Source organism: Carettochelys insculpta, chromosome 3 (genome assembly GCF_033958435.1).
Source record: "Carettochelys insculpta isolate YL-2023 chromosome 3, ASM3395843v1, whole genome shotgun sequence".
In the NCBI taxonomy this organism is placed as follows: Eukaryota; Metazoa; Chordata; order Testudines; family Carettochelyidae; genus Carettochelys; species Carettochelys insculpta.
In genome coordinates, this window is record NC_134139.1 from 47,019,516 (window position 1) to 47,047,423 (window position 27,908).

The 27,908-nt window shown below is 40.9% G+C and overlaps 1 protein-coding gene and 1 long non-coding RNA gene across 3 annotated transcripts in view; both read right to left on the minus strand.

Moving 5' to 3' along the window:
- BTBD9 (BTB domain containing 9) overlaps positions 1–27,908 on the minus strand; it is a 319,222-nt gene that overhangs the window by 228,116 nt on the left and 63,198 nt on the right. The gene's annotated exons all lie outside the window — the stretch shown is intronic.
- LOC142010265 (uncharacterized) lies at positions 24,620–27,577 on the minus strand. 2 transcript variants are annotated; one of them, XR_012644749.1, is made up of 3 exons: positions 27,043–27,577; positions 25,373–25,505; positions 24,620–25,058 (listed from the first exon to the last, which is right to left on the minus strand). It is a non-coding gene; the product is annotated as an uncharacterized LOC142010265 (long non-coding RNA). The 2 variants fall into 2 exon arrangements; XR_012644748.1 differs by having other exon boundaries at positions 25,373–26,271.

Here is a 27,908-nt window from a genome sequence, read left to right on the forward strand (position 1 = left end):
GTAGGGAAAGTCACGATCTGTGGTTGTTCTTCGATGGGAGCACCAGCCAATTAGTGAAATCAGGGATGTTCTGCGCCAAATGCAATTACCTAAAAATTGTGACAGAGGCAGAGGTGAGGGGCGTCTACTTGGAAGTCCAACATGCCATTGAAAAACACTCCACCGAAGCTCCAGTGTTAGGAGTGGACTCTGAATACGCGATCAAGATCCTAGTTAATGAAGGATCACCCCAAAAATATGAAGATTTGTGGCTCCAAATTAAAAATATATTAAAGAGGTCAAAATCGTGTATTTGGTTCATTCGACATTGCCCTTCTCATAGACCCGATTCAGACCTGCTACACAGTTTTCTGGATTCTCACCTACAAAGCTACAGTGGACAAAATCCCCCAGAAAATTCTAATAAAGTTGAAGTAGAATTTAATACCACCAAAAAACCTGATTCATTATACTTGGTCCAATGGTTACATCGGACCTGGGGACATTGGGGGCCTAAGGTTTGTCAGAAGCTTTGGAGGTCAGAATCCGGTAACCCTGACATAACTTATAAATCATGGAAACATGTAACTAGAAATTGTTTAGAATGCAATACAAATAAACGATTAAACCAAATTAAATATCAAAGAGATGCCCTGGGTCCACAACATTTCAAGCCTGGCGCCACCTGGCAGGTGGACCTAATGGGACCCCTGCTGGGGGCACATCAGTTTCCTAAGGCATTGGTTGTTGTGGACCTAGGGAGTCGACAGGTTTGGGCAGCGCCGACCAAAAGAACTACGGCTAGGGACATAGAAAAATTACTGATTAAATGTGCTGCTTGTTGGGGCATTCCCCACGAAATCCAATCAGATAAAGGCCCGCCGTTTAACTCAGTGCAACTGGATAAATTATGCAGATACTGGAACACCACATGGCATTTTCATCTTCCCTACCACCCTGAAGCAAATGGCATTGTTGAAAGAAAAATCGGAGTCATTAAAGAACATCTACGAATCACGAATTCAAATACTGATTATAAGGGTTGGCATCTATATTTAGATCAAACGCTTTTGAATATTAATAGAGCCACCTCTCGGTGGCTGGACATTCAACCCGTGATCAGAGAACCGTGGAAACCCGTTTATAATCAAGGAGACAAAGTTTGGGTTATGTTGCCGGGGAAGGACACACTACTCCAATCAAGGCTGAAATTGACTCCCCTGGCACGTACCCAAATACCTATCATTTAATTAACCCCAAAATCATTGCTCATCATAATTGGCTTAATCGAAGAGGACCCTAATTATGTGTTAATCATTGTTCTAGATCTTCTGCTTCCTCCTAATTATGATATCCAAAGTGATGCCAGACCATTGAGATCTAAATAACATGTACATCAGGACATCTGCTAAGGTCGCACAAGAGATGAATGTTTCTAAATGCTGGATTTGTTCTGTATTGCCTGACAGTTCAGAAGAGGGAGTACCCTTAGTACCTTTTCCCCTCTCCGACCAATACCTTACTCGTTCGCCAAGGTCTCCGTTGGACAGTAGCATCCCCGAGGAGGAAACATCCTGGGTGGATGTGCAATTAAATAATACAAACTACCTCATCGTGCGACCCTTCCCCGGCAACTGGTGTTGGTTCTGTAATGGGACTGAAATCATCAAAACCTTTTATAAACCTGTTGCTAGTGTCCATTCTGGAGTGCATAGACAAGAACAAATCATAGAAAAGACAGGGGTTAAGAGAATTATGGTAGGAAAGAGTAAATGTGTAAATCATATTGTTAAATATGGTATAATCGTGAGTGGACAATGGTATGATAATGTAAACCGATATTGGGCTCAACTTGACCCTATGATTTATGATCATAGCCGTTTCCTACACCCCCAATCAATTAGATGCTCCAAATGTGATTATGTAAAAGAACATGATTTATATTTATGTAATGCAACAAAGTGTTCAGAGAAAAGGTTTCCATTCACAGGGTATTACGCATCTTATATAGCCGGGTATATGACTAATCAGTGTAACTGCCCTATGATTGCTCTTACTGGACACTATTTTATTTGTGATAATTGTGCATATAAACAATTACCAGCAAGCTGGAGTGGCTCATGCTATATTGGAATGGTTCTCCCAGCTATCAGTGTGCACAAAAAATTACCATCTGGAAAAGTAAGAAATGTCTGAGAGTTGACAGAAGAGCAGGTAGAAATTATGAAGACACCACCAATTTATTACAACGAACTCATAGGGTGGGGATTTTTACCAAATTTGGGGGTCATTCGAGTAGGGAAAGTAATCATTAAGCTGCAAACAATATTAGAAATCATGGCAAATGAGACTGGCGAATCATTAATTGAATTGGCAACGGAACAAAAAGAAATTAGGAAAGCGGTAATTCAAAACAGAATAGCTCTCGACATGATTTTGGCAACTAAAGGGGGCGTTTGTGCTTTGATAGGGGAGGAGTGCTGCGTTTTTATACCAGATAATTACGATTCTGTAATCAATAGAGCAAAACATATAATGGAGGTGGAATACGTGCCACCCCAGCCTCCTTACATATTTTTAAATCCTTCCAAATGGGACCTATGGTCATGGCTCACGAAGCCATTAGGCTATCTTGGAGGACAGATTTTACAAGGGTTTTTAACTTTTATTGTAATCATTGTTGTAATTGGTTTGATTGTACTATTTTGCAAGTGTTTAATCGAGTGTTTAATGCAATGTTGTAAGTTGCTAATAACAAAAAGGAAATCAAAAATACGGGTACAAATTATAGAAGAAAGAAATCAAGTAATCACTGTTGGAATTTAATTCACAGATAATTTATTTAAAAATATTGTGTAAATCAAATTATGTAACGTGTTTTCAACTTACCAGGAGAGTTAAAAGACTTAAAGTAGACCTTAATTAAAATTGGCCTTGAAGGAACCCTTTGTGTTCCCAATTCTCATGTTGTCTGCAAACGCCAAAGAGCATGTCCCTTTCCCATGTGCCATGGGGGCATGTCAGGATTTTTTAACATCTCCGTCCCCATGGGCCAGGGAAAACATGCCTTTGGCTGTGCAAAATCAATACAGACACATGAAATCCTAAAGTGTCACAGGCTGCCATTTAGCAGCATTACCAACGGATTTCCAACAGTCATTTTTTGTCAGTTAGCTCCCCCGGTAACCTGAACCCATGAATTATTAATGATCATGAATTTGAATACCAGTCTCTGATTGGGCGAAAGTCTGGATTTCCAGAATTTTCCATGCCCAGGAGGACCTGTTTGAGAACTTCACCTTTATGGAAGTCAGGTCATGAATACGGATATAGAATTATGAGGTATTTATGAACTCAGTGAATATAAGCAGGGCTCACCTGCCATTCGGCGGCCCTTGGGGACACAGGCAAGGATTCTGTGCCCCTGTACAGGGAGGTGTGGCTGCTGTGGCAGCATCCACCGAGCCCTCAGGCTAGCCCTAGAGGTGAAGAACCATCCCGCCCATGCAGCAGCTGAATCACTCACCTGTGCTGAAATCACCACAGCGCCGCCACAACATTGCGGCGCCAACGGGCCCAAGCGGCGCCACTGCTTCCCAGCAGCACCAGCAGGGAGCAGCAAGCGGCCTCAGAGGGGAAGTGACCGGGTGGTGAACTGGCCTGCTGCAAGGCAGGTACTGCGTACCCAGTCACTGAACCCGGAGGCCGCCATCACACCTCTGGCACCGCCGTTGCCACCATCTTGAAACTTGACTCACCAATTTCAACTTACCTACCGGCCGTGACATTTACCACTGGACAAGACATGTAAAATTACCTAGCTATACAGACATTTTAACTATAACAACCTGGGACATTGGGACCCCCATTGGGGGAGTAGGGGTCACACCCCTACTGTGGGCTTCCCCGACGGGCGAGGCACAGTACCCGAGGGCTTGACCCTCAGGGACGGGCCTATAAGCCCAGGCTGGTTTCCAATATTTATACAAAGAAAAATAGAGAGCACATTTAATCAATAATCATTATTGTTAGTATTGTTGTTTACATATATATTTAGATAATAGCTAATATTGTTAGCAATAGAAAAGATAACGGGAAGGTTTAACCTCCCTTAACCTTGTCCCTATATTACCTTTCTCCAATTACTACGGGTGTAGGCAAAGCCTCCCTGCTTCCCATCTCTGTTTACCTAACGTGACCCAGGGAGGAGCATACTGCCTCCTTGAATCACATATGAAGTTGGGCCCGCAAAAGGAGTTACAGAAGGCCTCCCAAAAAGAGGAACAGCCTTCACTGGCTCCAGGGTCCAACCATTAGGGGCAGGTTAGCACCCTGCCCCCCATAAGGGGTGAAGCCAACAACTTCACTCCACCCTTTACAGGAAATGGAAGGGATTTAAATACCCTTACCTATTTACATCTATCCGCATTAAATAACCTAACCTACATTGATTTTTGCCTTCCAGTTCAATAAAACTAAAAGAAGAAATAGCATACGGAAACAATGTATATTGTAAGTCTCTAGTACTAGTTAGTCTTTATTATAGTTACTGTTTGTTCTTCTTTCTGGTATATAATAAATTGTTTAGTTATTTTGTTTCAACCAAGTCCTTCTCCTGGTCTCGTTATCTCGGCCAGCCACTTCCCTCTGGGAGGCTTAAGCGGGGTCTGAGGTGCGCCGGGATGACACTCTCCCATCTGTGGGTTGGAGCAGGGATCAGTTTAGGGTCCTGGGATCTGTGAAACAGGAGTTTAAGGCCTCCTTGTTACGGGCTCATTTTAATAGCTTATTTATTCTGACCAAAAGAGCTCGCATCAGATGGGACTGGGGATACCAATGAGGCACACAGATATTTGCTGCCAGCAGAGGAATTGTGAGACTCAGAGATCTTGTGACATTTCCCTTCAGAGCTTGGAGTGGAACACATCTGCCCATATGGCCTTGTCTGCCCAATCCATCCCACCCTGTCATTATCCCAATCTTGGTCTCTTTCATGTACTGGTTTCTTGCCCACATCCCACTTTCCTCACCTAGCCAATCCCTGTCTCCAACTCTCCGGCTTCTCATTCCAGTCCATCAAGTCCTTGTTTCACCCCAGAGGACTCTCATTCCACCCTGCTTCCCCACCCTCAGTTCTTGTCTTGTTGTTAAACCATTCACAATTTCCCTGTAAATGCTCACCCCAGCTCCTTGCCCCAATTTTCTTAACTTGCTCCCTCCACAACCCTCACCCCCAGTCTAAATTACTACTAGTTCCAGTTTCTTCCTGCCCTGGCTCTTGATCTCATTTGTTTTCCCATTCATCCTGGCCTTCAGTCACCAAATTCCACTAGCTCCCAGGCTCAATCTCTCTCTCCATACAACTTTTTTCTGCCATTTTCTATCTGCTTCAATATCTCCCTACCTCATTTTGCAGGCTCTTTGCACAGTCATTCCCATTTCTCCACCTCGCATTTGGCTCTTCATCAAATGTCTGCCTTCCCACTTGCCTGCTTCCCCCTCTCCACTGATTCACAGTCTACATCTCCTTGTACAGCCAATACCAGTCTCCACCATCTCCCCATTTGATCTATCCCCCTCCCACTTGCTGACTTCCAATCTCCTCCACTCAGTTTCTCTCTCTGCCACAGTATCCTTGCCTAGCTAGTCCCACCCTCTGCCATCCAAGACCCCAGTGTCCTCACATACTTAAACTTTCAGTCTCAATTTCCTTTTGTGCCCCACAGCCTCCTTGTTCCAATCCACTAACAATTGCAACACAAAGGAGAAGTACCTCTTCCAGTTTATGTACTCTGTGGCAAGGTAGTCTGGTATCAAGATAGGGATGTGCTTTCCATATATCGCCCCACTGTAGTTAGGGAACCCCATTGTGGCAAAATCACACACTATGTTCTGCATTTTTCCCAGAGTCACTGTCTTTTATAGCAGAAAGGAATTAATTGCCTTGGTTACCTGAATGACAACAGTCCCCACTGTAGATCTGTCCACTTTGAATTGATTGTCCACTGACCGGTAGATGTCTGGAGCTGCTAGCTTTCTCAGAGGTATTGTTGCTCACTTCTGAACTGCCAGAACAGGCCTCATTTTGGTATTGCAGCACTTACGGGTTGGGGGAAAGCAACTCACAAAGTTCCGTAAAAGTTGTCTTACACATGCAGGAGTTTTGTAGACACTGCTGATTGTCCCATACCTGCAAAACGATGTGGTCCCATGAGTCTTTGTTTGTTTTATGGCACCACAACTAATGCTCCACTGTGTGAAAGCATCAAATGCAGCCAGCATCTCCACGTTTCTCCTTGCTAGTATTTCACTATCCTCCTCAGAGTCTTCTTCACTGGCTACGTCTACACTAGCCCAAAACTTTGAAATGGCTATGCAATGGCCATTTCAAAGTTTACTAATGAAGCGCTGAAATACATATTCAGTACCTCATTAGAATGCCGGCAGCCATGGCACTTCGAAATTGACGCGGCTCATTCAGATGGGGCTCCTTTTCAAAAGGACCCTGGCAACTTTGAAATCCCCTTCTTCCTACCAGCAGATTGGAATAAGGGGATTTCGAAGTTGCCAGAGTCCTTCTGAAAAGGAGCCCTGTCTGGATGAACCGTGTGGCGGCAAGCCACGTCAATTTGTATGTATTTCAGCACTTCATTATGTATTTCAGCACTTCATTAGTAAACTTCAAAATGGCCATTTATATGGCCATTTCAAAGTTTTGGGCTAGTGTAGACACAGCCACTCCAAAGGCTGCATAGGCTCAGCACATACTGAAGCACAATGCATGACATGGTTGTAATAATGCCTAATGAGTTTGAAGCTGGACAGGTTCCATGCTAGCCTTGCAATCGCATTTACATGGCTACCCAGTGAAAAAAGGGAGCAAAACCACTTTTGCCATTGCTTTCCAAAAGAAGGGGGAGGAGAGAAGTGCACTATGGGAGACTGACGACACACCCAGAACCACGGCTGCACTTTTTTGTCCCATCGGACATTGGGAGTTTGACCCACAATGCAAGGGGGCAGCAAGAACTGCTGATAAATATTCACAGGCTGTGTCTACACTGAGCCTCAGTGCCAACAGGTTGATGCAAATAAGCAATCTCAAAAATGCAAAACGGTGGTTCATTTGCATATTCACATAGATAATGTACATATGAGACTAATTTGCATGTGCACAGCAGAACTCAATCAGTGTATGTGTGGTTCTGCCAGCAAAAGCCCCCTTTGTGAGCAGAACCATCTCTAAACTGCTTGAGTTCTGCCATGGAAATGAAAATTACCCTCATTAATATGCACATTAGCTGCACAAATATGCAAATGATCCATTTTGCATTTGAGACTGCTTATTTGCATCAAACTGTTGGCACTAGGACTTGCTGTAGACATAACCACAGTGTACTGCTGACAAAGGTGAAGCTGACCACAGTAATGGGGATGGCACTTCAACTTCATGTGCCGGTGTGGACGTGCATACTCAACTTTACCAAATTAAGTGCTACAAAATCAATCTGAATAAATTTAACCTAATTTCCTAGTGCAGACATACCCTTAGTAAAAAAAAATAAAATCCTATATAAACCTGACAATCTATAAAAATTAGAAAACTAAAGAAATAAGCACAAAACACCTACATAATCTAGTTTGAAACTATAAAATGGCACACAAAGAAATAACATGAAAAGTGAGAACTGATTTAATTTTTTAAAAAGTATATGGCAGCAGAACACAGGCTGCATGCTACAAGAGCCTGGTGGGAAGGCAAGTATGCTAGGAGCTGGATTTATGCCTTTTTATTCCCCACTTAGGCTCCCAGAGTGCATCCCAGCATCAGACATCTGTTGCAAGTTAAGACCTCCTGGCTCACTATAAAAGGCTTCCCCCCAAGCAGAAGGGGGAAGAAAGGCAGGCTGGAGGACAGGTTCAGAAGAGAGAAGTGGCTCAGTCAAGTACAGGGTGAAGGTGCTAGAGGGAAGTAGTGGGAAAAGTAGCTCAGGGAAAGGTTGGTGTGTTTGGGGCAAGGGAAAAGCCCCATCAGCTGCCTCTCATCTCACCCATGCCCCCAAATTATTGCAAGATTAAGAACAACGCATGATGTTTCTGGTTTCTTCCAATGAGAGTTCTCTACATCATGCCGGACACAGGCCAGCTAACTGGACAGACAATTCTGTGTGGGAAAGCAACTGTGATGTTCCTGTGAAACAGACAGTAGCCCATCACCACGTTTAAGACAATGCAGAAAAACTTTACTATAATAAAATCGCCTCCAGATAGTTACACTGAAATCTAAAGAGTTAAAGTAGACTTTGATCAGATAGCTTTGCTCCTTTACGTTAGAAGAACAGCAATTAGTAAGTTATTTGAGTCCTGCTTGCCTGAAACTGTCCATGTTATTTGTATTGTATGTCTTGCCAACATCGAGTAAACTCCAATCTTATCAAAAGGCTGGGATACAGGAGTGGGTTGGGGAGAGTGAGAAATGCTTCATGGTGAAAATAGTGGAAGTAGAAAAGGAGCCATTTTACTGCTGCAAACTCTGACAATTTCCTCTTTGCATTACAAAAAAGATAATAAGTGTCAAGCCACTTATTAAAGCATATGACAATTTTTAGGAAAAAAGGCAGCACACCCAACTCTGCAGTTATTTGACATGGACACATGGGAAACGAGCAAACCGTTTTTCTAACAGACTTTTCTGCATCAATGCCAATATGGAAACTAATATGAAAATGTTATTACTGTACTTTTTAATTCTTCTTCCAGCCTTTTTAATAGAATTTGTCCTAATTGATTCTGAGAAACTACTATGTAGACAAGCAGAAGTGTTTCAAAAAGATTTGGCATTAAGGACAAGACATGAGGTCAACTCATGCTGTGACAACCCTTTAGAACCTCAAAGAAAAATAACACTTCTCATGCCATACCCTTGGGACTCAACTGCAGTCCATGTAGCAAATCACTATTCTTAAGCTATGGAATGTTCCTCCCTGAAAAAAATACCAAACCATCATGCGGAAGATGTTGTTCCCCTGCTGTTCTAATGTTTTGGGTTGAACAATTACACTCACTGCCACTCAGGTCCAAAGTCAGGAGAGGAAATGGTGGTAGCAAAGCTATGACAACTTCAGAAGATGGTACAAGACACTAATTTCTCTCACCAACCTTCAGCATTATAAAGTTCTTTTGCAAGGGAGGAGAAAAAAAAGGATGAAAAGAAAGTAGTCCACCGGTCTAACAGAGGGATTTACAGAATACCCCATAAGAGGAATTTCCTTTGATAATAAAACTCCACAGATATTCCAAGTTTTATGTTGCTATTTAAATTTGAAGGTAGTTTTTGCAGTGCAACTGGACAAAAAAAATCCCACCCTCAGAAGCATCAAGTCAAATTCTGCATATGAACTTGTACAAAGCCCTTATATCAGAATGAAGGAGAAGAGTTAGAAAATGAAAATATAATGGAATTGCCATCAATTGGAGGAAAGCCCGATAGCATTTAAAAAAAGCAGTTAATCTTAGTTTTAAAAAATGGTTATATTTAAAAAAAAAAAAAAAAAGAAAAAAAAGGTGAATAGATAGCATACCGGGGGAGACATTGGGAGAATGTGCATGCATGTGGGCATGTGCATTTTTAAATTAAGGGTCTTTATGCACTCCTCTTTAGAAGGCTATTTTGGACAGGAGAAAGACACAGAAAACGTATTTAAAGGTCACCTCCTCTCCCTTCCCTTTTTTCTCTTTACGTAACTATCTGTGCTGCTTGTTTAGTTTCAGCTCTTCTGCTCCTTTTTCCAGTGAGTATGTTCCTTCAGGGCTTGGGAAAAGGTATGCAACATCTACAAAATGGCAAAAATGGATATTCACAAAGGACCAGCAAACACACAAAGTTATCAAAGTGTCAAAATATAAAATAAAAATGTTCTCATCTACTTCACTTAGTGGGGATTATTTGTTACAACATGTTGGTGCAAAGTTTTCCCATGCAAATATGATTATTTTAGTTGTTTTTATACCTTTAACTAAAACTAGGGAAAACTGGATGCTGGACTTGTACTCACTTCACCCTAACCTTCCAGGAAATAATTCATACATGATGAGAAAGAGTCACTGGTTATGTACTTCAAAAGTTACAGGTCAACACATACTCTCTAGACCTGTGGTGCCCAAACAGTTCTGAAGCAGTAGCCACTGTAGTAGCTATGCCATGTTATTCTGAAAATATATTTACTGTTCAAGCCAACTGGCCATGCTGAACTGGCTAAATAGTCACATGTGGTCAACGTTGGAACCCACAGCTCTAGACAAAAAGAGACAAAAGATGCTACGTGAATTTCGTTTGTGTCTTGTGGGGATAATGTAGGACAAAGACACTTTCAGCATGGAAAAGCACATTATTCGACAATCAGTCAGAAAAAGAACTGGAAAACTCAGCTTATAGAATAGGTCTGGGAGTTAAACCTAATAAACCTAATACAGTAGAGAGTATATGTGAATCATGTCATGAATGCTCTGGGAGATTCGGTGGCGATGAGCAGGAAGGAGCCAGCACCAAGAAAGCAGCCACCCGTGTCACACAGCCATGAAAAAGCCTAATACAGTCCTACCTATATCAGGTGAAGTGCTTCCAGTCGAGACAGGGAAAGAGAAGTTACTCACTTTGTGCAGTAACAATGGTTCTTCAAGATGTGTGTCCCTGTGGGTGCTCCGTGGTAGGTGTTGGACTTGTCCAGCACCACAGCTCAGAGACTTTTTGTTGAAGCACATATTAGGGCTGTGCAAGGGCTGTTGCTGGGGAGCCCTGCCAACACTGAATTGTGGGCTGGACCTCTAGAGCCCGGTGCCTGCACCATGCTAATCAGAGCCTCATGATCCCCTGGCTCTGGAGGATTAGGGAAGCAGCCCCAGCCAATGTGTAATTGTGGGATGGCCTCTCTAGAGCCTGCTGCCTCTGCCATGCTAACGGCAGCCTCTAAATCCACTAGCTCCAAAGGATGGGAGGCTGGCCTTGGCCAAAGCTCAATTGTGGGGTGGTCCCTCCTCTCTCAGCTTCACAAAGTGCATGGCCTGGGGGAGTCACACAGTCTCTGGGGTGTGCTGTTTGCTGAATAAATGCTCAGAGATAATTGTAGCTTGAGCACCTTTGCCAATCCTCTTGGCGGCTGTACACATTGGGGTTCTTTCCCAGGGGACCACTGAGGTGCCTTGTTGGCATGAACCATGAAGAATGGTTCCTGGCACTATTGCTATTCACAGGCAGAATATTCCTTGAGGGGGGAACACAGGTGCCAGCCCTACTGAATGCCGGAAAATTTCCAAGGTGTTCTTTCCCCAGTGGGACCACTGATTTTCAACAGTAGATGAGAGACTACCCACTAGAAAGAGAGGCACTCTCTCTTTCCTTTTCTTCCTCTGAGGGATGCTAAGCACTGCACACCAATGCCCTCTGAGATTCCCACCTTCCCTAATTTCCTTCTAAAATTTGGCTGTTTGACTTCAATGGAAGGGAATGAGGGCAACACAGTCTGGGAAGATGAAAGTGGGTGGAATTTTTCCCCATAATGCAGCAGCAAAAAAGCCCAGAATGCAATAGGGCTCAGGGGACTGTGGGCTAGGTTCCCACAATGCACTGCTGCAACCATCAAACTTTGGCAATTAGCGGAGATGCGCTAAGTTGACTTTATGAGAAGTGGTGCTTGTCTGATGGGCATCACTTGAGTGCTCAGCATGGCAGTTACAGCTTGTTCTTCCAGTGCTGATGATAGAGATTGCACACCCAATTGTGGCACTGCTGGTGCTGTTGAAGCGGGGACTGAAGCCGCCTTACACAAAGTGCAGCTTTAGTAAGTAGAGCCCAAGGCACTTCTGGGCTTTTGTATGCCCAATGTACCTGGCTTATCTCCCGTGCTCACCCAAGAAAGGAGAGAGCACGATGGGGAAGGCTTAGATCTTGCCTTTGTCCTCACTGAGGAGGCAGTGGAGTCCCTGCCAGAAGGGACAGTCTCTGCATTATTTTGTCCATTCAGCGCTGGCTCAAGACCCTTATCAAAAAGTAGCATTTTTAAACGCAGCTCCCTGTCTTTCCTGGCTCGAGCTATCAGGCTCTTACAACACAAGTTTTTCTGTGGAACATGAGCCTCTCTGAGGGAACGTATACACTCAAACTGAGCATCTGAGACAGGCACAGGATCATAGCACGTAGAATACTTTTTGAATCCTGGTAAGGCAGACATTGTTGATATCACAGAGATCCTTATTCTCTCTTCTCCTTTCTCTCTTTCTCTTTTTTAAAAAAAATGTGAGTGGACACCTCAGCAAACTATACACAATCTAGATCGTAACTATTAACTGAAGGAAGGTAATTCTAAATAAGGAAGAAAAAATTTCTCTCGTGTCTAGGGAGACTAACTAAAAAGATAACGTAAAGAAACTACTAACTATAAATCTAAATTTATCTATTCAACAGAACTGAGGAGAGAAAGGTTGAAGTCCATCTGTAGCCGAGGGTGGCAATGAAGGAACTGAGGAGACTCTGTGCTGCTTGGAAAAGTCTCTGATCTGTGGTGCTGAACGAGCCTAACACCTACTGTGGAGCACCCATGGGGACATCACTCGAAGAAGTGTTAGTATCACTATAAAAGGCACCGGTGAGATCTCATCTGAAATATTGTGTGCAGTTCTGGTCTCCAGTGGTTTTAGAATAATTAATTCAAACTGGAGTAAGTGTAGAGAATGGCTGTAGGATGGTCAGAGGAATGCAAATCCTACCTTATGAGAGGAGACAAAGAACTTGGCTTGTATAGCTTAACCAAAAAAAGGCGGAGATGATTACTATCTACAAAACCATCAGAGGGATAAATACAAGGGAGGAAAAGGAGTTATTTTCGCTAAGTGTCAGTGCTGGGACAAGAACAAATGGATATAAACCAGTCATCAACAGGTTTAGGCTTAAAAGTAGATGCAGGTTTCTACCCATCAGAGGAGTGAGTTTCTGGAACAGCATTCCAAGAGGAGCAGAGGGAGCAAAAAATTTAATTGGCTTTAAGACTGACACTGATGCTTATGGAATATAACGAGACTGCCTATAATGTCACGTAGCTGATCTGCAGCTCCTATAAGTGAATATATCCCCAATGGCTCATGATGAGCCACTAGATGGAGAATGCTCTGAGTCACCACAGAGAATTACTTCCCAGGTGTCTGACTACTAGATCTTGCCAAGATGTTCAGGGCCCAACTCACTGCTTTGTGAGAGGTTGGGAACTCATGGTCAGAATGTCAGAGACCTGAGAGATTTTAACCTTCTTCTGCACCATGGGACATGGTTCAATTATAGGTTTAAGCAAGTGTAAATGGTATATTCTCTGTAACTGCAAGTCTTTAAGTCAGTGTTTCCCAAACTTAAAACAAACATTCGTATACTCCTTCAGCCTTATTGGCCTACCCCCTTTCCTACTGCCGTCCTAGCACTTACCTCCTGATTTTTACTAATTTATTTTCTGACATGTACCCCTTGAAGTCTTTTTGTGTAACACCAGTGGTATGCATAGCACATTTTGGGAAACAATGCTTTAAGTCATGATTTGAGGGCTTTGATGACTCAGCCACAGGTTATGAGTCTATTACAATGGTAGCTGGGTGGATGAGGTTGTGCGGCCTGCAATATGTAGGCCAGACTAGATGATCATGATGATCTCCTTCTGGGATGCAAGTCTACATAGCTATGAGAAAGGTGGAAAACTGTAACAACAGCAAAGTTTCTAAGTTAAGGAGTTATTAAAGAATGAAAAATTTCTTAACATGTATTTTTCTAGATATGGTTACTCATTTAACAATACCTAATGGAGACTGCTAAAAGAACCTTGATTTTGATATACCTTATGCACAAACCTCAAACTACTGTGGATCATTAATTTCAGTGTATATTCTGGGATGATGCTCTAGCCCTACTGTATATCAAGGGCTGATTTTACTTGCAAACATATGTTGTCAAGTGAGACATCTAGCATAATGCTGAAAGAAAAACAGACTCACATTATTAATTTTATAGCAGACTCCATGCACATATCTGTTGGAGAGAGTTACCAGACATTTGTACATTTAACATTTTCTGTAGGCTACCGTTTAACTCAATCCCTCTCTTGTGAAAATTTTACAGTAGATTTGAGAATGTTGTCAGTGCCTCCCTGCAGATTAGGGGGACTCAGTGTATGTTGTTTTCATACCGTATTTGATACATAGCGGCCTGTTAAATGGTGGCCATGAAAGTGAACCCAGATCTCCTGTGTGACAGTAAAACATACTGTTGTTCTACATCATCAACTTTAGATATTTCTTCTTCAGTAAACACTTCCATTTTTTATTTCCTTTGATCTAGCTTCGATCTGTTTTAAAGTTCATTACTGGCAAGAAGTTTTCAAATACTGATTTACACCACCTTCTGCACACAAAATTCAGGAATTCTTTGTTGGCATAACTCGCTTTGGAATAAAATTCATTGTACACAAAAAACTCTTTCCAGCATTTAAAAAGCTATTCTTGTTTTTAGGAAAAAAAAATTGAGACAGAACTTTGATATGTCAAAAAAGGAGGTCCTGGGACATATGATGAAACAGAACTTTAAAATTTCCATTGTAATAATTTTGTGCCTTTCATATATCTTTGTAACACAAATCATACAGGAACATAAATAAAATCATGTATTTTCTCTCTCTAGTCTTCTGGTGTCCTTCAGTGTAACTCTCTCATTGTAAAGGTCTGAAAAAAAAAATCTATTATTGCATTTCAGGGAAGAAATTAAGAGTGCAAATAGCATGAAGCATGATGACCTAATCATCTGATAGATTAAGGGTCAGAATAAAATAGTTAAATGCCAATAAAGATATTAACTCACTTGTTGCATTGTGGCTTTTACTCTACTGGCTATATACAATAATAAGATACATTTCAAAGTGTTTGTTTTCAAGTAACATCAAACACTTCAAACAACAACAAATATACCTAAATACAAAGGAAGAGTTTCCTTGAACTGCAGAGGAACATGTGTGTCTTTGGACCAAACATGATGCAGCCAGAAACACTGTCCACCCCACCGTTTTGTTTTTTAAGTATTCTATTCAATTTCTAATGGTGTCTAAAATTTCTAATGGTGTCTAAAATCCAAAGAAGATGTAAATTAAGAACAAGCCTGGCACCTCCTTCTCCCCTTATCTCCTTTCCACTTAATTTTCAGTGTCTTCTTAAAGAGAGCTCATAGACCTCTAATCCCTCCTAAACTCTTCCGGGAAGATGCTCAACTGGTAGTCCCTCTCCCAATTCCTTTTTCCAGAGAGAACAAATAGGGGAATGGACAAAGAGTAGGTATTCCATCACTCCCTCAATCAAGTGGAAGCTTGGAGAAGATAAGAATCAATCTACCCTTACATGCACTTAGGGGTGGATATGATCCATATGCATTTAGAGAGAACCAGTTTGTCCTCTATATTACTTTAGTTTTGTAGGGAAAATTATAACAAAGTAGTTCCTGCAGCCCTTTCAAAATGGCAATATTTGCTGGATCACTTTAACAGCTTTTCAAGCAGCAAATCTACTTGCTTGGCAGAGCTCCTAAGAGAGAACAGAAGTCTCTCTACTACTGCAGACAGCAGAACCACTGAAAAATATCCAGAAGGTCTCCAACAGCAGAAATGCTTAGGTGGCAGGTGACTGCTGACACATGCCTAAAGAATATGAAGTAAAGGATTGTGTTCAACCTGTACTGAACCAGATACCTCCAATTAACAGAATTTATTTAAGCTGTTTGCTATTTTCTGCAAGCCAACTGAATGTCAGCGTCTTGGACCAGCCTTTCTTTAAATGTGTATTTGATGCCTTTTTCTTTTTTCTAGGTAGGAAATTTCCATTAAAATGTAATTAAAAACTGCTAATCATTCAAAAGTTAAAACTGTTCATGAGCTACAGTCACTCTACCTCCTTATGAAAGTCACCTATGTTCACAAAGAGGAAAAATATGTTAAGGTTGAAAGTCTAGACCAGTAACTTAAGAGTTAAATATGAGTATGTTTTAATCATTACAAAATCAAGCATTAGAAACTCAGGAAATTCAAAAAGAAGTTTATACTTAAAAGAAATGCAGAATTAAGGCATCAAAACAATTTTAAATTCTGCCATGTATTAATTTCAGGCAGTAACTATGCAATTATGATTAAGGTATAATAACGTTTATGGCCCACATCCCTCAGCCTCCATATTTTTCCTCTTATGGTATCCCTATATCAATAATGGGAATGTCTTTAGTTTAAAAAAATAATTTAGAGTATCCTACAGAAAGACCAAACAAGAAACATAAAGAGAATGTTATAATGCTTCTAGTGATCAGATGATATAAAGCATCACCTTAAATATTTTTAAGCTGTAAAACAGTGGATTCAGTGAAGCACTGAAAAGTTGGCAGAATGTCCCAGTGTTGTGGAAGGCAGCAGAAGCATCTGGTAAATTTCACCCTTACTATTAACTTACTTATAGCTATAGATAGCTACGTTAATTGACATAATATGAAGAGAGAACTCAATCTCCAAGTCCCAATATGTTTATTCTTTATGGGTTTCCCCTGCACAATTGCCCCACTTCCCCCACTGCCATCTCAATGTATGGCAGACCCAAAGCAGCAGGATCAAACAGCCTTCCAAGCACCAATATTCAAACTAGTATGGGCTACAGAATCTTCAAAGGGCAGAAACAGTTGAGTTAAGTAATCTACAAATTAGTAGTCTTAATACATGTCTAATCTGCCTCATAAGACTAAGTCACTACAACCACAAGACATTACATGCAAATTAGTTGTACTGAAAGGGTAGTGATTTGTTGAATTACGTATGAGGTCGCAATAGTACCCCTTAAATGTTCCTGAAGCTGTCTGTGGCTCATATACCTGAAGAAATTGTGAACAATCTCTAATAACTTAGTTTAATTACTTTCTTTCAAATACAGCCTCTGTTTTCAATTTCAATTAACTTTAACAATGTAGAAAGTTTGAAGACTTTGCCTAACTGTGTTAAAATCCTTTGGACCAAAGAAAAGACTGACAAATGGTACGTTTTGTGAAGGACAATTTTAACTAAAATTTAACTTACGAACTAACAATTTTATTTGTAAAATCTCAGAAAATTCATTCTGTACTCAGAGTAAGTGCTTTGAGTATGGGGAATAAAGTGGCCTCTATGCTTTAAATACAAATTGGAGATCAGTGCCTCCATAATAAATACAAAGTAAATTTCACTATCTAGAGTTCTGAGAGTGAAGCCCCACTCAAAAGAAATTAAATCAGTCATGTGTCCCATCAGTCCCTTTACGCATTGAAGACCTACTTATTTTATAGATCTTCTGCATCTCCCCTTACCCGCCAAAAGGGTGCATTCCACACTTTGAAAATGATGACTAAACCACACTTTTGTTCAACATAATCCAAGTGCTGCGAAAACTTGGTGGCTTACATTAGGCTACCTTTGTTCAAGCTAATTTAGCTGGAACACTAACTTCCTTATACCGTAATGGGAACACTGCAAGGGCATTGCTGGTTGAAAAGAAAACGTATTATAAACAGCTGAATGCTGACTGAACTATTCTAATGCTAGAGAGATAAGGGAGCTTATTAGGTAAAATGACAAAGTCAATAAACACACACTATGCTATTATAATAATGAATGTAACCATTACATAATGAAAACAGACATGACATAAAATACTACACAAATGTACTTCAAATGGTAGAAAACATACATCATGTTAGACTGTATTATTTAAGGAGTATGTGAAGATCTGATTGATGATTGTCTTGTAATTTTTTTAATGTATACATTCAGGAGGGCATGAATGCTTGCACATTCAAGCTCAGATTTCTTTTTATATGACGAAAAATTAAACCTAGAAACAATACTTAAACATAGTATTATTCCTTAGAAAAAACTACTAGCACTTGCTTGTTCTCCTTTCTTACTATCACTTGAATAGCTGTGCATCCTGCATCATTTCAGTCCTGATTAAAACATAAAATGTCTTTAGGAAATGTTATGTCCTAATTTATGGCTTAATTTAGTCTTATTGGTCAAACATTGCTAACACTGCATCTTTTAAACAGAACAACTTTATCTATTATCACACAACAAAAAACACATTAAAAGGAACCTTACACTTCTGACAGATGATAGTAAAAATGAGGAAATTTACAGTTAAGGAAGTAATGCATCATACATCTTCCCAATACCTAATCACAACAGGTTGTTTTAGGAGAACCATTACAATGATGTTCCCTTGTGCCCACATATGGGAGGACATATGGCAAGTTTCACTCTTGTCTTTGCTCTGATTGTTTTCTCTCTTGATTCTACTCAGCATTCTTTTAATGTAAGGGGAAAGAAACACAGAAGGTCATACAGCAATGCCAGGAACTCCTTGGTGGGAGAGGAGGTGCACCTTCACTGCAAAACAATGACCTCCTGCAGTAAATTAAAGAGTGACCCTGACTGGCTCCAAAGGGAGTCTCAGTAAAGGAGAACTTGGGGGAGGCGGGAAGAGATGATGGTTACCAGTTAGGGTCTTAAGAGTAGGGCAAATGAGGAGTTCCTGTGAATTCTGATAGAGAGAAGAGACATTTACTGCTATGGGTGAGATCATACCAAAGATTTCAGCAAATGTGGTAATAAAGACATACAAGCACAGATTAAAAACCTCAGTTGGAAACTAATATGTAATTTGGGGAACAAAGATTGGCTAGAGAGGCACAGGAAAGAACACATGTAATTGAACCTTCCATTGAAAGATTTATGTTGGCAGGCGAGTTACTGCAAGTAATTTCTTTAAACTTCAAAAAAGTAAGCACTTTTGTAGCACCTTAAAGAATTAACAATTTTATTTATTAGGTCATGAGCTTTCGTAGAAAAGAAGAGCATGCAGTTTACCCACATCATACTCCATGGTCCCACACAAATAAACATCTTAAAGATGTAAGATTCCTATTGGCTAAAGACTCATCTACAAACATGATCTATGTCAAGAATGAAATAACTAAAAACACTTTTTATACTACACTTTTTTTTTCCAACATACAGTTAGAAGGGATATTTGAAATACTATTTTTATGATTGCCTGAAAACAGGATATTGTAATAAGGAAGTCTTGCCATCATTTTAATTTGTTGCATTTCAAATACCAATACAATAGTCTTAGCTGGCTTTTCTATTCACTGGGAAAATTCAGACATTTGAAAACTACACAGTAAACTGCGTTTATATACCTTTTATTATTCAAAATACATAACATATACACTAGCAGTGCTGATGAGGTCTCTAGGCTCCACTGCTGAAGTTACACATTTTGTGACTGAAGTAGACAAAGAACCACTGCTATTGGATAAGACGCCACTTATTTTCCTGACTTGGTAGTTACACTAATTCTGATATTTCAGTCAACATGGCATTTACTTCTACTCCACAGAACAAGCGCATAAATAAAAATGTCCATAACACTGCTTTACAAAACTAAAATTTATTAGGATAGGAATCTGCAGTTAATCAACTTCTTCCTCAAATAGCAGCTGATAGTCTACTGAAACAGAATTAGTTAAAAACACAGCAGGGACTTGGAAATGTGAAGGGAGAAGGAAGAGAATAATTTATTTAAACAGAAAAAGATTATTTAAAAAAAAGTCTTCAAAACATGTTTAACTCCAGACTTTTTACCCAAATAATGTCTCATAAGATTGATCACAGAAAAAAGCCCAGTGAGACTGGCTGAAGCATTTAAGAGTAATGAATCACATTAATTAACACTATAAACAATGTTAACAGTACATTATTTTGATCTTGTTAAATAAAGGATTATACACATTTCACAAAATTATACGACATTAAACATTTAAGTAACTTGTAATGAAGCCATTACTGTCATTCAAATAAGTTTCCACAGTTAAAAGCTGCATGTTATGTATGAACTGATTTGGCATTACAAGAATATAAATCCTTGATTTCTTAGTGAGAACATGGACTGAAGGGACCAGAGAAATTTCTGTTCTTGAGTGAGAAGTTTGTAGTTGCACAGCACACTCTAGTGACCAAAAGTATTCAAGATCACTGGGACCTCTGAAGTCAAATGTCTGTTCACATTCAGACTTGTAAAAAATATTTTATCACATTAACATAGTACCCAAACTGTGTTAAGTGCTTTTCAGACAGGAAGATATTCCTCCCTGCAATGCACCATTTTCAATATTTCAACACCACATTCTCAATATCAGCTTTTATTCTTCCTTGGTGAAAGTTTACTAAAAATAATCTACGTATTTTAACAAAACAAAAAAGCAGTCACGTAGCACTTTAATGACGAACAAACAAATTAATTAGTCATAAGCTTTTGTGGAACAGGGCCACTTCTTCAGATCTGGAAACAGTGTTGAAAATGAACTGGCATGACAAATATATAGCAGAGATAAAAAACAAAAGCAAAAAACAAAAGAACAAAAGAAATGAAAACTGACAAACCAGCTGCGGGGGCAAAAGGTGGGGTGGAGGGAAAGAAAATTACAGCTACAAGATCAGGGACTCATATTCTTGTACATCCACTGATGTTATATATGCCATCATGTGCCAGCAATGCCCTAAGTATATTGGACAGACTGGACAATCAGTTTGCCAAAGAATGAATGGACACAAATCATACATTAGGAATCTGAATACACATAAACCTGCCAGTGAGCATTTCAATGGAGTAGGCCACAGAATTAAAGACCCGAGAATCTGTGTCCTACAAGAAAGAGACTTTAAACACCAGATTACAAAAGGAGACATCTGAAATGGAGTTAAATTCTCAAATTCGACACTTTGCAGCTTGGTCTTAAAAGAGATAGCAATTACCTTATGCATTACAAAGACTGCTTCTCCATCTTTGATATTCACACTGATTTCAAGCAAGTCACTTAACAGACACTTGGAGTAAATAATTTTCTCCCCCACCTGTCCACCCTTTGCCCCCCGCCTCCAGCTGATTTGTCAGTTTTCATTTTTTTTTTAAATCTGTTACATATTCGTAATGCCAGTTTATTTTCAGCACTATTTTCAGCTCTGAATAAGTGGGTCTGCCCCATGAAAGCTCATCACCTAATAAATTATTTTGTTTGTTTTAAAGTGCTACATGACTGCTTTTTTGTTTTGTGAAGATACAGACTAACACGGCCACCTCTGTCTAACTAAATATTTTAAACCATTTTTGCTATTTTCTACCAGGGTGAGTACAACTTCTTTTTAAACACAGCATAAATGGCAGCATAGAAAAAATATTATTGGCATTCTCATTCCTTTTCTTCACAAAGCACATGTATGAGAATCTCACTGATCCACTTGAAGATAATCATGGTTATGAACTTGTAAGTTTCCTTTTGACGCACACACATAGCACCATGAATGAACTTAAAGAAGGTTCCAGGATATGAATAAGGAATTGGTCAAATATGTCACCAACTTCAGCCTTGTGCTATGATAAAAATATGGATATTATATATATATACATATATATAAATTGTTATTTCCATTAATCTGCTTGAAAATGCTTTGAGTTAGGGAAAGAAATTAGAAAATAAATTTAATTTGTGTTTAAAGTTTAGCTATTTTCTTTATTAAAAATCACAATATTATTGCTCTACATGTGATATATAAAATTTTTTTCCTTATTTGAGAACAGGGAGCTATGACATTAGAAGAAAAAAAAGTGCATTTTCTGGTTTCTGCAAGAGTCCAACAGAGATATCTATTTGTCTTAAAGAAAAGGCTTTATTTAAAGGGTAGATTTTCATCAGGGGCTGCCTCATCTCTGTCATGAAGCTTCCCCATTAAAGTTATTGGACATATGGCTAAAACCCCATATGCTGTTTTTAAATGCAAGATCAATCCTCAGGGGCACAATTATGAAATAAATTAAAGTCTTGTTTCTTTCAGTCTTTAATTCTTCTGCTCTGGAAAATATCACTAGTACAACTACAGAACACCCATCAGCTGTCTATTATAATCTGTGCTAACTCTTTAAAACAATGACCCCAAACTTGTTAATTTGATTAAAGTTTGTGGGTCAAAAATTCTCATTTATTATTTTAGTTCAACACTGCAAAACTGTATATGCCCCGATGAAGTAACTTTTCCGATGGGCAGGCAAAATGCTAGTTTTTAGTATAATCACAGTGTAAGATGGTGGAGAAGTACACTTTATACTCTTGTTAATAAATTTTCAGCACTTCTCAAAGCTACTTTAAACCACACCTTAAAATATCCAATGATTTAAATAATTTCTTCTACTGTAATTAAATCAAGCATTATGCTTACTTTAAAGGACATAATTTTAAAAAACAGAATCCCAGACATTGTAAGAAATCTGTCTGCAAGCCTGGTGATGGTGTTTTGCTTTTAAAGTTGGGTGGACTTCTCTTTAGAGCCAGATCAGATTTTTTAAGTTTTATTACCCATGAATTCATGGTACAACAAGAAAACTCAAAGAATACAAATCTGAGCTATGACAACTAATGAAGAAAATCTTTCTAACAAGCCAGCAACAAGACACACAGGCTGTGTCTACACTACGAGATAAATCAGACATTCAATAAATTTGGTTTTTTAATCTTGTTCGTAGGCATTCGAATTTAAGTTCCACAAATCTTTGGAAATTCGACCCACTGTTTCTGCATGTCAAGTTTCCGTGTCCCTGTTGTCTTAATCAAGTTCAACTGTATGAGCAATGCCTTGTGGGTACCTATCCCTCAGTACCTTAGGCCTGGTTGCTTGTAGGTGTTTCATGTCCGAATGCCAGAATGCAAAGCAGTGTCCCAGAACTCAGAGCACCTAATAACTACATGAAAATGAACTTGAGATCATGCCATTTCCTACGGCATTTTCTCTGGCACAGTGCAAGTGCAAGCATGATTCCCCAAATGCTTCAGGTCATTGCAAACAGTATTACAGCGACTTCATGGTCCATTGTGCAATTTTGCTTTCTATTAAAAAGTGCAATGATGGTTCAGTATGATGAAGATAATGGTGGTGATGATGACGCTGGTTTTGAAGAAGAAATCTTTCAACTGTGGTCCAAGAACTCACAAATGCTGGCTGTCCTGAATCCACTGACAGTGGAGTGGCGGTCTTGGATTCGTGAGACCAGCACACACTGGTGGGATCACATTGTTTTGGAGTCCTGGGACAAATCAGCAGTGGGTGCACAACTTTTGCATGTGCAAGTACACTTCTATGGAACTTTGTGATGTGCTAGCCCCCCACCCTGAAGCACAGCAACACAAAAATGGGGGCAGCTGTAACAGTTCAGAAGTGAGTGGAAGTTTGCAACACTCAACAGTTATCAGTCCATGGCAAATCAATTCGGGGTTGGCAGATCTGCAGTGGGGTCCATGCTGACGTAGGTGGCCCATGCAGTCTGTTGCATCTCCTCAGGAAGACCATGACCCTGGGAGATGTATAGGCCATAGAGGATAGCTTTGCTGCCATAGGGTTTCCTAACTGCAGTGGGACAATAGATGGCACGCATATCCCCATTGTGGCCCCAGACCACCCGGGCTCTGAGTATATAAACCGAAAGGGACACTTCTCCATGGTGTTGCAGGCATTGGTAGATCACAAAGGTCGTTTCACCAACATTAATGTGGGATGCTCATGACATAAGCATCTTCAGAAATCCTGGTCTGTACATAAAGCTCCTGGACGGGACTTTTCTCCTCAGACGAGAAAATAAAGCTTGGCAATGTGGAGATTCCTGCTTACCTTGTGCTCCCTTGCCTTATGAAGCCCTACACAGGAGCCCTGGACCACAGCAAGGAAAACTTCAAACACAGACTCAATGCAGGTGGAATGCACCTTTGGCCATTTAAAAGCTAGGTTTAGATACCTATTGACTTGTTCGGACCTTTCTGAAACTAAAGTCCCCACTGTGATAACAGTGTACGTTATTTTGCATAATACTTGCGAATCCAGACAGGAGAATGTCTCATCCGCCTGCAATTCCAAAGCTGAAGCCATGAGCAGGACTTATTCGCAGCCATCCACATGGCCATTCACCAATTACCATGCAGAGAAAACAGCAATCAGGGACCCTTTCAAAAAGAGCTTCATGAATGATCTGTCATGCATGTGACAGCAATGTATTTCTCTGGTGTAATGCTAATCAGACCCCTCTCCCCAAACAGATTTGTGCTCCCCAATAATGTGAATCAATAAATCAACTGTGTCATACTGAAAGAATGCTTTTACTTGGTGGGAGGGGGTTAAGTTGCAGGAAGTAGAATGGATGTGGAGGGAGGGTTATTATCCTGAAAAAGGGCACCTGTGCTTTCAGCCCTCTATCTGCCCCTCCCGCCCAGCTCCATCTACCACAAGTCCTCTGAGGACCTTGGCATAGTCGTGGGTACCTGTGCTATTGGACCTCTACCCCACCACCACTCCCCACCTGGTTCTGTCTGACGCAAGTCACCTGCAGACTTTGGCTTAGCAGTGGGCAGCTGTACTATTAGCCCTCTCCACACCCACCTGGTTCCCCGCAACAATTTGCACACCCTACCACTCATGCATGCCAAAAAAAAAAAATCACACTTTGAGCTGAAAAGAATAAGTTTATTTTGGGTGGAGGAGAGGTTTAAGCAGCAGAGAAAAGAAGCACAGTCAAGGGTGGTGGAACAGCCTTTTGCACTGGCTCTTGTCTTCCCTCCCCACGTCTGAGGACCACAATGACAGAGAGTCCACTATCTCTCTTCAGGGGACTCCAGGCAGCAGTGAGCGGAGCCTGAAGTACTGTGTAGGGAGTCCCTCTGCAGCTGCAGCATGGAGCACAGGACCTCCATTGGGTCACTCGCAGCTGTTACAAGCTGTGCCACTTGCTTTTGCTGGAACTCAAGCATTTTCTGCCATCACTCAGCTGCAGTCTGTTGCCACTCAGCTGCATCCCTTGTGATGTCACTGGTTTCTGCCTCAGACTGCTCCATGGGCTGCAGGACGAGATCCTGCTTGTACCTTTTTCACGTCCTTGCTGGGGGTAGAAGCTGGAAACTGAAGGTCAAAATTGAGTTACAATTCACAGAAAGCACTTCCCCATGGAATGAATGGGTCTCTGTCTCTCCTATCAGGGAAAGTTTCTTTTTGCAAGATCACTCATTCAAGGCAACCTAAAGAAGCAAGGGAATTTGGATCTGATATTTTCCCCATGCTTCCTGCCCTTATACATTTCCCTGGAGGGCATTGCTGCACTAAGTGGATAGTGGGTGCTCCATTTCCCAGCCCCACCACCTTGCGGTCACCCATACCCATGCCCATACCCATACCCACCCACAACCTGCTTCTACCATTCAGAAAAAAATACTCACCAGAACAGGTTGGTCCCAGAGCCAGCGTTGAGGGGGCCTGTTCCAGCACTAGAAGATCCAGAATCTCCTGATGGGTCCACACTGGAGCTCTCTTGCGAAAGCTTTGTGGGATGCATAGGGGACACTTCCTGAGCTAATAAATTTGATTTGAAGACATGGCGCTTTCACACTGGCCTTTATCCAAAATTTTAAATTCTAACTTGATGCTAAACTCACCTGGTTCCTATGACATTATATCAATATTAATGCTCCTTAAATCAAGTTAATGGTATGTACAGTGAAGACAGTGACATTTTAATACTGAGATAACTGCCTTCAATTTGAATTCATCTCATAGTGAAGACACAGCTATATTCTGTAGATATATTATCCTTTTCACAATTAATTTATTGAGGTAAATAAGTACACTTATTCTTTTGAAATGTTACTATGAAAAACTGTGAGAAAAAGTATTTCATTCTCTTTTTTGTAGGATTGATATGGTGGTTTCATAACTTAGGCCTGGAAAAAGGTAAATTTGTGGTAGGGTGATTGTAAAACTGTACTATTATACTCCAGACTTACGTACCTAGAAAATGATTACACATCTTGCTTTAAAGACAAGAAAAAGTAATGGTGGATTGCACAAGGTACATAAATTATAGGCCCCTATTAGAGGATACACTATGGAAATCTGACCTAATCTGTATCCAGATTTGTCTAAAATTCTCTCTATGACCCTAGCTTCTGTTTGTCAGATGCTGCAGTTGGGTGACAGGATCATTTGATGATTACGTTTTCTGTTCATTCCCTCTGAGGCAATTGACATTGCCCACTGTCAGAAAACAGGATACTGGGCCACAAGGATTTTTAGTCTGACCCAGTATGACCATTTTTATGATGTCTTTGGGATAAATGACCTGGGGAAAAAGAGAGGAAAAAGGTGTTGCTTCTTAAACCTTTGAAGCCCACGGACCTGCAGCCAAATCTGTTCCCACCTTGTCACCATAGAGCCCTCTCAATCATGGCAGAACAGTTTCCTCAAAATCCATATCATGATTGGATTCTGCCTGCTAACTGCTGCTTATACCAATACAACCTCTTGTTAGTGTCCCTCCTTCCCTTGCTCCTGCCTCATGTCCACCTACTAAATTATTGTAAGATGAAATTACACCAGTTGAAACATTGTATGTAAAGAGTAGTTATCAATAGTTCACTGCCAAAGTGTGTGTGGGTGGGTGGATGGGGCGGGGAGAGGCTCACCTACTGGGATCCAGCAGGAGTATGTTCTGGGACAACTACCATTTAATATTTTCATTAATGATGTAAATAATGGAATGGGGAATATGTTTATAAAATTTGTAATTGACACCAAGCTGGGAGGAGTTGCAACCACTTTGGATGACAATAACAGAATTCAAAATTACCTTAATTTGGAGAATTGGTCTGAAATCAACAACATGAAATTCAATAACAAAGTTCAAAGTACTTCATTTAGGAAGGCAAAATCAAATGCTCAGCCATAAAATGGGGAATAACTGGCCAAGTAGCAGTACTGCTGAAAAACATCTGAGAGTTATAGTGGATTACAAACTGAACATGAGTTAATGCGATCCAGTTGCAAAAAAGGCTAGTATCAATCTGGGGTGTATTAAGAGAAATGTCATATATAGGTAGGGTGACCACATTACCTGTAGGCTAAATACAGGACATTCAGGATGGAAGGGTGTCCCAGCCAAAATGGGACAGATGGTCATCTTGAGTCAGGCAGTGGCTGCCCTGTAGGGGCTACCATGCTGCTGGGTGGTGGAGTGCCTCCCAGCTGCCCCATGCCTTTGGACGCCAGGAATCAGCTGCAGCCCTGTGGGTGACCTCTCCATGGTGATGCTCCTCCCGGCTCCCAGAACCATGCGGAGATTCAGAAAGGGGAAGCCGTGTCAGTCCAGTTCCCAGATCCTGCAAGCTGCACCTGGCTCCCTGCTCCATGAACTGGGAGCCCAGAGCCAGGCGAAGCAGCACTGGTCAGTTTCCCAGCTCCCGCAAGTGGAGAGAAGCCTGGAACCAGATGCAGCTGCTGGAAGCTGGGAGCACAAAGGCCTGGCTACCGCCTGATTCTTGGCTCCCTGCCACTTGCGGGAGCCAGGAACTGACCTGCACTGCTGCGCCTGGCCTGGCTCCCAGCTCCCGTGAGTGGTGGGGAGCCTGGACCCAAACACAGCAGCATTGGTCAGTTTTCTGGCTCCCCCAAGCTGTGGGGACCCAGAAATCAGATGGCAGCTGAGCCCTTGCACTCCCAGCAGCCATGCAAATATGGGGCAATTAGCCCCTTTATTAAAATAAAACAGGACACCAGGAAGGCGTCTGAAATATGGGGATGTACCACCCAAATAAGGACAGATGGTCATCCTATTTTATATATCTATAAAGTAGGACATAGGAGATAATGGTCCTATTCTATTCAGCACTGGTAAGACCTCAGTTGAAGCAGTGTGTCCAATTCTGAAGACCAAGCTTCAGAAAAGGTGTGACTAAAACGAAGAGTCTCTAGAAGCAAGTG